A 12,664-nucleotide genomic window follows, 5' to 3' on the forward strand; every position below is an offset into this window, starting at 1 on the left:
TTGTAAACCAGTTTCAGTTTCGAAGTTCCACGCAGGTAGCGGAAAAGATGCTTTACCGCACTCCAATGTTGTTGACCAGGATTTGAGTTGTAACGGCTGAGTTGATTAACGGCGTAGAGAATATCCGGTCGGGTAACCTGCGCCAGGTACATAAGAGAACCAACAGCTTCTTGATACGGAATGTTGTCCATCTGCTTCCCATCTTCGGTTGTTTTAGGTGACATGTCTTTGTTCAGCTTGCCCACCATCGGAATCTTTGCAGGTTTACAGTTCACCATGTTGAACCTAGCCAGGATCGCTTCGATGTAAGCTTCTTGATCAAGAGCAACAGCATCGTCGGTCCGACTGATCCGTATGCCCAAGCAACTCTTAGCCTCGCCCAGATCTTTCATCCGGAAGTTCGTATTCAGGAACGTCTTGATGCGCTTGATCCAGTCGTTGTTGCTCGAGAAAATCATCACATCATCGACGTAGACCGCCACGAAAATAGCCTCTTGATTTTCGACAATGTAATACACGCATGGGTCGTAGTTTGCTTGAGTAAGGCCAAACTTCTTCAGCATGGAATCCAGTTTGTTGTTCCAAACTCGGCTCGACTGTTTCAGCCCGTATAACGCCTTGTTCAGTCGGCATACCAGCTTCCTCTTCGTTAGATTCTCAAACATCAACGGCTGCTCCATGAATATTTCCTCTTCAAGTTCTCCTTGGAGGAACGCCGTTACAGCATCCATCTGTTGAATCTGCCAACCGTATCTTGAAGCCAGCGCAAAAAGGTACCGCAGTGAACTGTGACGCACGACGGGAGAGTACGTTTCATCATAGTCCACCCCCTTTCGCTGCGAGAAACCTTTAATCACTAGGCGCGCTTTGTATCGGTCCGCATTTCCGTTCGAGTCGTGTTTGGTTTTAAACACCCACTTACACTTGATCGCCTTTCTGCCTTTTGGTAGTTCCGCCAAGGACCAAGTTTGATTGCTCATTAACGCATCGTACTCCTCCTGCATGGCTACCTTCCATTTTCCGGCATCGGGACGGGACATCGCTTCCTGCGGGGTGGTTGGATCACCTGAGGCATCAACATGTTGCTGAGTAGCCACTCCACTGAATTGGCTCGGCTCGGCATGACTCGGTAGCGCACCTCGCGCGACATCAGTACTGGCTATCTGTGGTGAGTGAAAACTGGGTAGACCTCTGGTTGTAACAACAAACTGATCATACTTGCCTGGTAGATGGTGCTCCCGACCGCTTCGCCTCAACGCCAGTGACTCAGGCGGATATGAAACTTGGCGCGGAGGGAGCACAGTCACATTGGTAAAAGTATCTGTCGAGCTACTACTAACATTACTAAGCGCCTCATCGAAATCATCATTTTCAAAACTGCTCTCTAGGATTTCCGTTGCAGGGATGACCACTTGATCTTCGGGGATCGGTGCCAAAACGCCGGCATCAGCACCAGGAACATTCGGAACCTCGACTGGTCCAGCCGATTCTACTGATTCCTCGTTGGTTTCGAAGTCCAAGTAAACCATTTTACCGTCAGTTTTTGCACCAGGTTGCGGTTTGCGATCATCGATTGCGCCTTCATCGATGAATATCACGTCCCGGCTCTTGATGATCTTCTTGGTCTTCAAGTCATACAGACGGTAGCCTTTGGTGTCCTCTTCGAAACCCAACAAAATACCAGGTTCCGATTTCGCATCCCACTTGCGTCGTTTGGGCTTCGGTACATGCACCATGGATTGTGTTCCGAAGATCCTCACGAGCGATAAGTCCGGTTTCTTTCCACTCCAGAGCTGTTCAGGTGTGACATGATGACCTCTCGTAGGGGAACGATTCAAGAGATAAACCGCAGTCGATACAGCCTCAGCCCAGAAAGTTTTCTCCAGCTTCGCTTCGAATAGCATGCATCTCGCACGCTCGACGATTGTCCGATTTGCTCGCTCAGCTAGCCCATTTTGCTGTGGTGTGTAGGTAGTCGTTGTCTGATGGCGGATCCCAAACTTCGCAAGATAATCTTCAAACTTCCGGTTTGTATACTCCAACCCGTTGTCAGTTCGTAGAGTTTTTATCTTACATCCGGTTTGCCGCTCAGCCATCACATGAAATCTCTTGAAGATTTCTAGAACTTCGTCTTCGGATTTTGTTTCAAGAAAATAGACAAAAATCCTTCTAGACTTGTCATCTATAAAAGTGACATAATATCGGCTTCTTCCGAGCGACTTCACCTCCATGGGTCCGCAAATGTCCGAGTGAACGATTTCCAAGAGATTGGTAGCACGTGTGCCTGTCTTAGGAAATGGTTGGCGACTATGTTTACCCATAGCACAAATGCAACAATCAGCAACCGTCTTCTCGCTTAATTCAACGCCAGCAACCAGACCATCAGCCAACTGCTTCAAACTTGCCGAATTCAAGTGGCCCATTCGGCGATGCCAGATGTCCAGGGATACTTTTGATGAGCACGCCAGTGCCCTGTCGCCTACACCGTATTGCTCCAGCTTGAATAGGTCATTCGTATGGGTACCTTGAGCCACTATGTTGCCATTCTGGTTCAGCACTCTACATCCCGCGTTGTTGAATACCATGCTGTATCCATTTCGAACAATCCTGTTGACGGAGAGTAGGTTCACGGACAATTGTGGAATGTACCGCACCTCGTTGACTTGGAGTTCAGAACAGCTTTTCTGAAAACGTGGCTTCAGGATGGTTTTTCCAACTGCTTCGATGTTCATCTCTCCCTTATTGGCAGCTACAACGGAACCATTCGACGGCTTCAGATCCTTCAACAGCGCCTTATTGTGAGTCATGTGCACTGTTGCCCCGGAATCGAAATACCAATCGGTGGCGTTGCGTGACTCGATCGTAGAAAGGACAGTGCAAAAAGCTTCATCTGACTTATTTTTGCACTCCTTCGCAATGTGGCCGAATTTCTTGCACTTTCTACACTTCGGACCTCTCGATTCTGCTTTCGGATGGTTTGGAATTTTGTGTTGCTTGTTGAATCCTCCACGCTTCCCTTTTGCCAGTAGTGCCGCATCCGCCGAAGGTACCTGCAGCTCCTGCAGTAGCTTGGTTTTGATGGCATCTCCTGTGATTGGGGTGCCGGAGTTCTCTAAGGCCATAATCATTGGCCTGTAATCCTCCGGGAGACCACACAGCAGCAACGCACCAATCCATTCGTCCGAAATTGGAAATCCGATCCCGTTGAGTTGATGTGCCGTAGAGACCACTTGATTCACGTACTCCGACATTGAAGAACAGCTTCCGAGATCCGCTTTGACCAGCTTGCGTAAAAGTCCTACTCGCCTGGTAAGACCCGAATCTTCAAATGCCTTTTCCAGATTTTGCCAAACTTCCATCGCTGTCGACGCCGATTGCACGTGGATATAGTTTGTCGGATCCAGTAAAAGGATGATCTTGGCTCTTGCTTTTCGGTTCTTCACGGGATCGACATCGTTGAAAGTTCCGTCAGCTTTCCTCTCGGGCTTGACTGCTTCCCAAAGGTCCTCAAGCTCTAGATAAGTTTGCACGGCAAACTTCCACGTCGGCCAGTTTTCCCGTCCGCAGAGCCTCTCGATCGAAAAATCTTTGCTTGCCATATCTTCAGAGTTTCAAGTTCGGAAACGATAGGCCCATAACCTATTGAAACACGTCTTCTAGTGTTGACAGTTAATAACAGAATGAAGAAAATTTTATTTTACATTGGTCATAGCTTACTACTACAATAATAATCGATAGTGGAGCATCTTGTTGTATTCTAGACAAAAGATGTCTTCCCAGGAATTTAACTATAAACAATTCGCACACATTAGAAGTTAGTGGTGTGAATGGAATTGCCAGTACGCTGGGATATATTGATACTTTTATAGGATTTAATTCCGTAGAATACCCAATCAGATTTAACATAATGGAGCGTTTGCCAGATACGGTAAATGGATTAATTGGAACAAATTTTCTTAAACAATTTGGAGCCAATATTGATTTTGAGACAATGAAGTTAAAATTACAACCTCCAAACGATGCAACGAATTATTTAATTCCTGCTAGAACAGAGGTGGTAAAGTTCATAGATACAAATTTTACAGAAACATGTGTTGTACTAAACCAAGAGGTACAACCACATGTATTTATTGCAAACACAATTGTCCAACCTTCAAATGGAAAAATATCAATTCGAATAGTTAACGTAAAAAATAAACCGGTTCATCTTTCCAAGCTAGAACCAATAGTCAAGCCAGCAAGTGATTATTTGATAATACATACTAAGCATACAAAAGAGGCAAGAGAAAGAGTAACACAATTATTTAAAGAATTGGATTTATGTCATTTATCACGGGCGGAAAAAGAGCATATAATTCAGATATGTACCAAATATGCTGATATCTTTTGTTTGGAAACTGATGAGTTAACAGCGACTGATATTTACAGTCCTGTTATCAAAATAAAACCAGAGATACAGCCAATCTATAGCAAACCCTATAGATTGCCTATCTCTCAAAAAGCAGAAGTTGAAAATCAGATAAATAAAATGATCAAAGGGAAAATTATTGAAAAAACGACTTCCGGTTGGAACAGTCCCATTCTATTAGTACCCAAGAAAAGTGCTGGGGATGCTAAAAAATGGAGACTTGTGATCGACTATCGGAGAGTCAATACCGCGGTTGAGGATGATAAATTCCCTCTACCGAACATAGATGAAATAATAGATGCTCTTGCAGGAGCACAATATTTTTCACATTTAGACCTGTCACAGGGATATTATCAGTGTCAAAAAAGACCCGAAGAAAGGCCAATAACTGCATTTTTAACTCCATCAAGGCAGTATCAAATGACAAGACTGCCCATGGATTTAAAAATAAGCCCTTCATCATTTTCAAGATTAATGACAATTGCCATGTCGGGTTTAGATATGACAAGTTGTCTAGTATACCTTGATAATATCATCGTTTTCGGAAAAGCAATAGAGGAACACAACAAAAATTTAATGTCAGTTTTTGAAAAACTGCGAAAAGTGAATTTGAAGTTAAATCCGAAAAAATGTAATTTTTTCAAAACAGAATTAATTTATTTAGGACATTTAATTTCTGCGGAAGGTGTAAAACCCGATCCCGCAAAAATAGAAGCTGTGAAGACATGGCCAACTCCAAAAAGTTCAGACGAAGTTAAAAGGTTTGTGGCATTCGCAAATTACTATCGTAAACACATAAGAAATTTTGCAGAAATTTGTGCGCCACTAAACTGTTTAACAAGGAAAAATGTACCATTTGAATGGAGTAATGACTGCGAAAAAGCGTTTACACTCCTTCGCAATAAGTTTTTGAACCCACCAATTTTAGATTTTCCAGATTTTACGGGAAACAATAAATTTGTACTGCATACAGATGCTTCAGGCTACGCGATAGGAGCAGTTCTTTCGAACAAGAACGGCAGACCGATCGCTTACGCCAGCAAAGCTCTCAACAATGCAGAGAGAAATTACGCAACAATCGAGAAGGAACTATTGGCAATCGTTTGGGCGACACGACATTTTCGACCGTACCTTTATGGAAGAAAGTTCGATGTCTACACCGATCATAGACCTTTAGTTTACCTTTTTACATTAACAGATTCTTCAAGTAGACTAACGAAATTTCGTTTAGCACTTGAAGAGTACGACTTTGATGTCTTTTATGAGAAAGGATGCGAGAACGTGGTGGCGGACGCTTTATCACGAATCTCGACAGACGAATTAAAAGACATGAACAAGAAACTGAGCCAAGCTCTATTAGCAACAACAAGAGCAAAAAGTAAAGAATTAAAAAACAGCCAACCGACGACAGATGACGCTAGTATTCAGATACCTGGCCAGTATCAAGAAACTAGTAAAACGATGGAAATAATAATCGATGATACCCGTGACACGACGAAGGAAGAGATAATATTATTGAAAAATAAGATAATAATTAAACCAGTTAAAACATTAATCCAGTTACGACGGATCAACCAGCACCAGCTAATCGTCAACGTATCGGAAACCCTCAGAACCGAGGCCTCGCAGCCTCCCTTGGTCCATGATCCAATCCGGACTTCGCTCCCAAAGCCCTCAGCACCACCGCTACCGCCGAGCGACGCGACGTATTGCTCACAGACGCCATCCTAGTTGAAGGCCTCTCCGGAGGAGTTGCCATCGAGAGAGATCGACACCATCTACTCGATTTCTCCCAATTCATTCAGGTAGTCGAGTCTTCCTACCGAGTCATGACCCGACAGGACCGTGGCATGCAGAAGTACCTTTCGTTGTCCATGTACCAGTACTACTGCGTCACGCTACTATGGAAACGCCTCACTTATGTCCAGACTGCGCGAGGTGACAAAGTAAACGAGTTCGAGGCATTCAAAAGGAAGCTCCCCCCGATGTCCATCCCGGACGAAATCGGCTACTACCTTGACGGTGTAGGAAATGTATCCGACTTCAATGAACGTAGATTTTTCCTCGCCCTCCAGGCTCATCTTCGCACCGAAGCAATACTCGGAATACCCGGACACTACGGTAGGGTCGACGCAGTAACTCATATCCAGTATGAGACTCTCCCCTCCCCGTTCATTGCGGTTTACCGCATGCTCCAGGATCTGCTGATGACGGATGCCGTCCATCACCATCCCAATGTTGAGCACCCGGTTGAGTGGGACCTCCCAGTCGAACTACGCCCCGAAGGGAACATTCTCCCTAATCGGAATCTTCTCGGCTGGAACGTCGCCGAGCCGCTCACCGATGAGCAAGTCCGCACGCTCCGCAGCGCAGGATTAGACGCTGTGTATGAGCAGGAAGAGCAGGCATGGGTGCCTGATCTTGACACGACAGGTGTCAAGACATTTATGGGTTACCCCATCATCTACCCCCTGCTACTATCCATCTCCGAGACGCTGTCTTCGGCCAAATCCAACCAGTCCTCGTATAACGCCCACGCCGAATCAATCGCTACTATGGGCAGCGTAGCGCAGTGTGGCTCAGCATAATTTATGCTTCAGCCACCTGGCTAGAATTAGTTATTTCCCTCTGTTTCCCACGCTGGGGTTTACGGGTGTTTATCTTTAACTTAGGTTATGTTTATCTTTAACTTAGTTTATGTTTATCTTTAACTTAGTTTAGTTCTCCCGCTGCATAGGGCCGTGGGAAAGGTCCTCCACTGTTGACGATCCAGAGCCAGTGTCTTTTTTTGTATAAATAAAGTGGAACGAGGTTCCAAAGACATAGTATAAGTTTAAACATAGAAGTAGTTATTCTTCTTCCATCCGAAATTGCCACAGTGGTGGCAGCGGTGTGTTCAGTCTGTAAGTGGCGCTACCGGCAAACAGTTTTTGCTGCACATCATCACATCTTCAATTTTTGCCAATAAGTGTCGCAATTGAGTGAACGTTTCTAGTAAGTGGCGCTACCGCAAACAGTTTTTGCTGCACATCATCATCATCTTCAATTTTTGCCAGTAAGTGTCGCAATTGAGTGAACGTTATCATTGATCAATGTATCGCGTCGTGTGCTAATTGAATTTGGAGAACCACCTACGAGTACACGCGATACAATAATCTGAAGCCAAGAAGAATTAGACCATCCGTGATCCGCGCATCAGTTGCTGTAGTGTGCCACCATAGTCCCATCATCACCACCGACGCCGTTGCCGCTCCGCTACCGCTCGCCACCAGTCACCATCATCGAATGTAATTAAGGTACCTACATTTTATTTCTTCTCTTTCTTTTCTCAACCTTATAAAATAAAAAGGGAGACCAAAAAAAAAAAAAAAAAACAAATTTGATAAACATTAGGATAAGGAATCAGCAGTTTATGAATTTAATTAAAGTGGTTAGGAAATTAAGGAATAGGGATATAATTGAAGAAGCCTCTCCTTCCATCCCATCAGATTCCGATTCAGAAGACACTACGTCATTGTGTCCCGAAAGAAATTTAACACAAATTTTTAGAACAATGTCTTTCGATTCTCGTGAAGCACGAGAAGCTATCCCAGCTTTTGAGGGAAAATTTTTTTTCAATTCATTACAATTTGTAATGAATTTCATGAAGAACTCGGAGAAGAAGAATCAGATGGACCACTCATTAGGGTCGTTAGGCAAAAATTAAACAAAGAAGCATTTACTCTTTGTAGAAATGCTACATCATATGAAGAATTAATAGACATACTAACAAAGAAATATGGGGAAGATATCCCTTTTACAGTTTTGGTGTCAAGAATGGTAAGCCTTAAGCAAAATGATATCGAGACCATGAAAACTTATGGTGATCGATCAATTCTGCTTTTGGAAAAAATTACCATGACATCGGAAACTTTAGTAAAAGCGTCCAATATTAGAAATAAAAATGTAGACGCAACAAATTTTATTTATAAAAAATTAATTCATGAATATTTTATAAATGGAATAAAAATTCAAGACGTGAAAAATATAGTTAAATCAAACAATTTTGAAAATTTAACAGAGGAATTTGAATATGCTGTAAATTTGGAACCAAGTTATAGAAAAAGCAATTGGTCAAATGATACGAACTCTAATAACAATAGAAGAAATTCAAATTTTGAAAATAACCATTACAGAAACACAAATTATAATAATGTTGGAAGGAACAATAACTTCCAAAGCAATATTAATACAAGAAATTCTGGTTACCGAGAACAAAGACATTTTACCCAAAACGGGAACAAATCCAATTCCACAACTCAACAAAATTTAAATTCAAACTACCGACAACCGCGTTGGTCTGGAAACAAACAAATTAAAATTGAACCGGTAAATTCATATTCTCAGCGTCCTGTTTGCAACTTTTGTGGAATAACAGGACATTATGAAATAAATTGTCGCAAAAAGGCGACATATAATGTAAACATATTGGAATCAAAAAACGACGATTCCAATCGAATAATAGCTCCCAATATAGAGGAGTTGAAATTTTTCAAGGAACTGGGTATCTGAAGATACCTTTTACAAAAATTATTAGCTAACAATAGAGCCAGATTTTAGAATTTAATAAATAAATGTAAAAAAAAAAAATGTCTGCAAGTGTTTAGGACCGTTAAGGGTGACACCTTCTGGCCCTTAACCGTAGGTATTATAAAAAAAAAGCTAAGTTAAGACCGTCAAATATATATATTAAAAAAAAAAAAGATTTGTTAGGACCGTCAAGGGTGACACCTTCTGGCCCTTGATCGTAGGAATTGTAACTGAAGTTTAGCTCAGGATGATCAAGGGTGACGCCTTCTGGCCCTTGATCATAAAAAAAGGGGTGAGTAACGTGGCTCAGCATAATTTATGCTTCATCCACCTGGCTAGAATTAGTTATTTCCCTCTGTTTCCCACGCTGGGGTTTACGGGTGTTTATCTTTAACTTAGGTTATGTTTATCTTTAACTTAGTTTATGTTTATCTTTAACTTAGTTTAGTTCTCCCGCTGCATAGGGCCGTGGGAAAGGTCCTCCACTGTTGACGATCCAGAGCCAGTGTCTTTTCTTGTATAAATAAAGTGGACGAGGTTCCAAAGACATAGTATAAGTTTAAACATAGAAGTAGTTATTCTTCTTCCATCCGAAATTGCCACAGCAGGCAGGATTCAACGCTAGATTGCAGGATGCATCGCGGCAGTCCGGACGCGCCCTCAAGCCGATTTTCGAACGCGAGGCAACTAGCTTGGTCTACACGCAGACATCGATTCACATATTCTCGGCCATTTCATTGTTTCGATATCGCGTGAAACGCGTTGTTCGTGGCTACAACGACTCCCTTTGTTACACAGGAGCGCAAGGTGGAGCCCCCGCCCTATGGGCGAATAATGCCGACGAGATCTTTGAGACCGTACCACAGTGGAATCACACATACACGAACAAATATTGTAAACACACACAGCAACAAATATTGTAAACACACATACACAAATTTAAATGTCATAACATACATACAAAACAACATTTAAAAATTTAGTAATAACCAAATTTTTAAATTAATAAAGAAAGGGCGTGTGGTGGATACACTCTAATAGAAGCCGCGCACGAAGCGCAGTTACTAAACAAAAGAATAAACATCCAGTCAGCATGAAGCGCGATCACGCCACCCAGGCGATGTTGCTATTTATGCTGAGAAGGATAAAATAAATAAAACAGCATAAGGCACGGCCGACTCGGTAACAAAGTCCGATCGAGCGCGACTTATGCTGATCTAAGCAAAAAGGGTCACGTACACACCGCCCGGTCGCTGGTAGAGAAGGAAAAAGGAGTTTTGAATAAAGCAGTCTTTAATGACGAGTCGAACTGTGAAAACTTAATCGAATTAATATCACTACCCTGGCAGCAGGACATATCAGACCGGAAATAATATGGGTAAACGGCCCCCCGGGTTGCGGTAAAACGTACACGATAGTACAAACCGCAAAGATGTCGGCGAACCGCAACACAAATCCAATGAATACGAAAGAGTCAGCAAAAGGAGTTATTTATCAGACAGAACCAATTTTTGAGCAAAGAAACCCAATTAAGTGGTCAACAGGAAATCCTATCTTTACTGGATTTAACGACACAAACATGAGTAAGGCACCTAAAAAACCAGCTACAGGGAAGATCCATCCTGATAACCCGATGCCGGCAAAACGACAGGCACTAAAGGTTCCCACTCTTAGACTAAATATGGTTGCCGATACGTTGTTGACAGGATGTGAGGACTATGGAACCAACCCTCTCGATACAACTTCCAAGAAGCTGACTAAACCATTAGTCATGTACAAAGAAGATGCAGAATGGACCCCTAGTAGATCCTCACGTGCAGTGTCTGAGGGTTCGGACGTCAGTGCTTCATCCAGTGGAGCAGCACCTTCTGTGGCAGTCAGCACTAGAAAGACGGGAGGTCGCCACAGGGACAGAATCCTTTAGTTCCTCATCCGAAAGTTTGAACACGGATGAAGAGGAAGCTGTGCTTGACAGATATGCACCCGTTTTCGCTACAGGAGAATTCGCAACTCCAACTGAGAAAGTTGAGAAACCAGTCAGTAAGCCAGTTGCACCAAAAGTTAAAAAGTCCGAAATTGCAGCTCCTGTTGCACGTCCTCATGCCCCAGCGAGAGTCTCAGACACTAATCCATGCAAGCCTGGTCCCTCAAAACCGACCTCATCAGCTCCCGTAGTCCCTAAAGCAGGAAAGGAAGTCACTTATATGCATCTCCCAGGTAAGAAAGGAAAACCTGCTAGAATGAAGATTGACATGAAAAGATTCCCCTTTGCAAAAAATGAAACAATTCCAATATATAAGAGAGTTATCGTAATACTTGCCGGAATGAAGTTATACAATGCTTACGTTGAACAATATGCTCTAGATAAAGCTACAATTCAAATTCATTTTATCTAAAAAAAACCTTAATACAAATACGAGAAAAAAAAACCGCCTGGTCGGTCAGGATCTAATCCTGAGCATGACAAAGGAGGGACGCGAATCCATACTGGCCGCAATGACACGGAAGTACCCCGAGATCGATGCAGAGACACTGAAGTTGCACGTCAGAACAGTGGCATCGGTCTTGGTCAACGGATCCTCGATAAAGTATACACGCGTACTTTTAGACGAAGCGCTAATGGCCCATGCCGCAATTTGATCCAAAAAACGGCCCGGGCTTCGGGGGTTTGGAGACTCTGTGCTCAGAGGGGATCTACATCTTCGACAACAGCCCCAGCGTAAAGAGCTTTCTGGGCACGAAACCGCGGCAGACATATTCGCACGCATATTCTGTGACAGCGGACGCTTATGTACCATGGAACGCAAAAAGTCTGTGCTTCGAAACCATGGACAGATTCGTTCTCACAAGTCGGGTCACAGAATTGATGCTGAATCAACAAATACTCGCGAATGTAGACAATATCCCAATAATGAGTCAAAAGCGACCGGAAATAATATGGGTAAACGGCCCCCCGGGTTGCGGAAAAACGTACACGATAGTACAAACCGCAAAGATGTCGGCGAACCGCCTGGTCGGTCAGGATCTAATTCTGAGCATGACAAAGGAGGGACGCGAATCCATACTGGCCACCGCAATGACACGGAAGTACCCCGAGATCGATGCAGAGATACTGAAGTTGCACGTCAGAACAGTGGCATCGGTCTTGGTCAACGGATCCTCGATAAAGTATACACGCGTACTTTTAGACGAAGCGCTAATGGCCCATGCCGCAATTTGATCCAAAAAACGGCCCGGGCTTCGGGGGTGTAGAGACTCTGTGCTCAGAGGGGATCTACATCTTCGACAACAGCCCCAGCGTAAAGAGCTTTCTGGGCACGAAACCGCGGCAGACATATTCGCACGCATATTCTGTGACAGCGGACGCTTATGTACCATGGAACGCAAAAAGTCTGTGCTTCGAAACCATGGACAGATTCGTTCTCACAAGTCGGGTCACAGAATTGATGCTGAATCAACAAATACTCGCGAATGTAGACAATATCCCAATAATGAGTCAAAAGCGACCGGAAATAATATGGGTAAACGGCCCCCCGGGTTGCGGAAAAACGTACACGATAGTACAAACCGCAAAGATGTCGGCGAACCGCCTGGTCGGTCAGGATCTAATCCTGAGCATGACAAAGGAGGGACGCGAATCCATACTGGCCGCAATGACACGGAAGTACCCCGAGATCGATGCAGAGA

The sequence above is a fragment of the Uranotaenia lowii genome, chromosome 2 (assembly GCF_029784155.1).
Source record: "Uranotaenia lowii strain MFRU-FL chromosome 2, ASM2978415v1, whole genome shotgun sequence".
NCBI classification, from domain to species: Eukaryota; Metazoa; Arthropoda; class Insecta; order Diptera; family Culicidae; genus Uranotaenia; species Uranotaenia lowii.